Source organism: Cervus elaphus, chromosome 19 (assembly GCF_910594005.1).
Source record: "Cervus elaphus chromosome 19, mCerEla1.1, whole genome shotgun sequence".
NCBI lineage: Eukaryota > Metazoa > Chordata > Mammalia > Artiodactyla > Cervidae > Cervus > Cervus elaphus.
The window spans coordinates 43,518,045-43,521,255 of NC_057833.1; the positions used below are offsets into that span (position 1 = coordinate 43,518,045).

Sequence of the window (3,211 nt, forward strand, 5' to 3'; positions counted from 1 at the left end):
GAGGACCCAATAAGGTCATTGACTAACAGAGTTCATTAACCTATCTCTAGTCAGTTTTCCTTAAAACATTTCTGACAGAGGAGAAGATTCTCTTAGTCTCAAATTTCTCAAGGGAAAGACAGTTCATAACCTCTTTTGTAGTTCCTTCTGTTCAAAAACATTTCAAAGATAGAAATTTTTTTCTTATTGTTAACCTATACCTTTGTTTAAAAAAAAAAAAAAAAAGAGTTTCTTAAGCATTAAATAAGGCAACAGTCCACTGGGGTTAGAAGAAAAAATAAATCCCATAAAGAAAACCAATCTAAAGAAATATGTTAAACTATATCCACAATTTTTTCCTCGATTCTTTTTTTTTTTTTTTTTTACCAAAGTATTCAGTTTATTTGAATATACTTAAACATACTGAAAGTTACAAAGTCTAAGGTAAGCAAGCAACAAGTCAATAAAACACAACTCAGAATTCTAACATTTTCACATGGTATCACTGACTATGAAATGCAAAAAGATTACAAATGTTTAAGTGGAATGTATTCTAACCTATAAATTACACTAGTGTGACCAAACAAATGATCACGTAACAGTGGAAGACTACAGGACATGTCCTGTAAGTACAGAAATCTTGGACTGCATTTTCAAGAAAGCTTGAAAAATTAATCGACCCATCGTTTTAGGAGAGGGGGAAAAAAGATAAGTATGGATTAGAAGGCTCTACATGTAGATAAAAAAGATTCTAATTAAAATATCTTAAACAGACTATTTTAGATGTTTATTTGATATTGGAAATATGGTCAACTATCATAAAGTATTTCTCTTCACAAAAATTCTATATATTAAGGATTTACACAATCCAGGGGGGAAAAAATCTAGAAATTTTTTTTTGCCTGAGAAAGCAATCTAAAACGGCTCTCCAAAATCTTGACTAGAAGTGTCATACTCTGCAATAAAATGCTTGAGTTCTTCAACACACCGCTCACCTATTTCATGTAAATTCTGTCTCAAGGCAAACTGTATAGACTTTTCTAATGAAGGATCTTTTTCAATCAGCATTTTCACAACCATCCCAAAAGTTTCACAGTCTTGTCGGTAAACCTGTTCAATCTCTGGTTTTTGTTGCTATTGCTTTAGAGCGACTGGTTAGCTGACTGTCTTCGAACAATTCTATGCCATCTGTTGCATTTGACTCAGGTTCTACTGGATGGTCAATGACCAATGGTGCTGTGGATCCCGCCTCATACTCAGAAATTTCGGGTAAGTTACTCTCATCTGCCTTCTCTAGCTTTTCAGCGGCCCACTTGCTTGCAGCTTCAGCAAGTTCCTTTTCAGTTAGCCTACTGGGTTTGTCTAATACCTTTGATGCAGCAACTGCTGAAGAACTTGAGGGTGAAGTGTCTCTCGATGTTTTCAAAGGCTGAACAGGTCGTTCTTTACTTCTGTGTTGAGACTGATGGAAGGAGTAAGTTTTGCTTCTTTCTGGAGAGTAACTCCTACTGCTGACACTGGAGCCAGATCTGCTGTGTGGAGAATCCTTTCGGCCTACAGGCGATTCTCTGAAAAAAGGAGTGTCTCTTTTATGAGGAGACCGGTCTCTCACATAATGGGAGGAGTAGAAACCTTTTCTTCTAAAGCTGTCTCTCATGTCCCTGTATTCAGGCTGTCGGCTTGCAGAATGATCATCTCTTGTCCACCTATAGCCAGATTCATCACTGGGGTGACTTCGAGGAGGTACTCTTTCTCTTGGAAGTCTTTCATAGTCATATCGTCCCTCAGACCACATTTCATCTCCTCTGTAAGCCATTGAGTCCTTTCGGGAATCAAATTTAAAGTTGTCAACAATCTCCTGTAGGTGAGGGGGAATACGGTAAGGATTTGCGTCGACTCTGGGCCGCCTGGAGATCCCGTAAATGTAGTCGTCCGCTCGTCGCCGCGCTCCTCCTCGATTCTTATTTTAAACATTTGATGATGCTTTGTGTGATGGAATTTTATCCATATATCCATATCCATAAAGCTCTTCCCTATCTTTCCAGGCTTACTTCCAGTCACTCTCCTTTTCTTTCAATTATAAAATTTCAAGCCAGCCAGTACCAGTTGTATGATGATACCAAAATTTACCATTTTTTAATTTCTCAATCTGGAAAACTCATTTTGTTCCCTAAGACACTTTGGAAAAGACCCTGATGCTGGGAGGGATTGGGGGCAGGAGGAGAAGGGGATGACAGAGCATGAGATGGCTGGATGGCATCACTGACTCAATGGACATGAGTTTGAGTAAACTCTGGGAGTTGGTGATGGACAGGGAGGCCTGGCATGCTGTGATTCATGGGGTCGCAGAGTCAGACATGACTGAGCGACTGAACTGAACTGAACTGAAGACACACTTTCTCTCTTTTGAAGCTTCTCTGACCTCATTTCAATCCTGTTTGCCTAAATCATCCCCAAATACATTCCTTTCTATACATATCTGGAATAGGTGATATACAAATATATGATTAATTCATAAATATTTCTTTTATATAAGGTTTAGTCTCTTTCAAATTAAGAATCAGATCTTACATTCCTTAGTATCATTAGTGGCTGGTAAGTCATTTGCCCTCAAATGTGCAGAAACTTTGTGGCCCATTGACTAGTGATCATATTGATTCACTTTGGACTTACAATTATACAGCACTGGAACTCAGGATGAACTAGTCAGTCCCATAAAGCTTTCAGCATCTTCATAAAATGCATTCTTTCTGAAGGTATATGAGGAGGTTTCTCAATTTTGTGCCATTTCTAACAGTCAGAGAAAATCTAGGCAGTAAAATATGTAGTCCAGTATCAACTATTCAGGACAATGTCAAATATCATTACAACCATGAGGAACAACACTTAAAATCTGGGCTATGAAAGGAAGTCTGGAATATACTGTCATAGACTCGTGATCTGTAATTTACCTCTTTGTTAGTAGCAAAGATGGGTTGAATAAATTGAACCCTTCCACTGGCCTGGGAAGGAGGAAACCATTTTCCTTTATTTTATATTTCCTTAACCAGCACAGGAAGCCTAATAGCTAAGCTTAGGGGCTTTGAATAATATAAACTTGGGATCCCAAGTTTCTCATATGTTTTAAACTGCAATTTTCTCATGTATTAAATAAGAATAATAACTGATACAGAGTGCTTGTGAGTAGTAAGTAAAATAGCTCAGGGCCTAGTCCACGATAAACTCTCAACAG

At 37.9% G+C, this 3,211-nt stretch overlaps 1 pseudogene; it reads right to left on the reverse strand.

Moving 5' to 3' along the window:
* Window positions 1–707: 707 nt before the first annotated feature.
* On the reverse strand, window positions 708–1,890 carry LOC122676031 (annotated as a pseudogene).
* Between the last annotated feature and the right edge of the window lie 1,321 nt (window positions 1,891–3,211).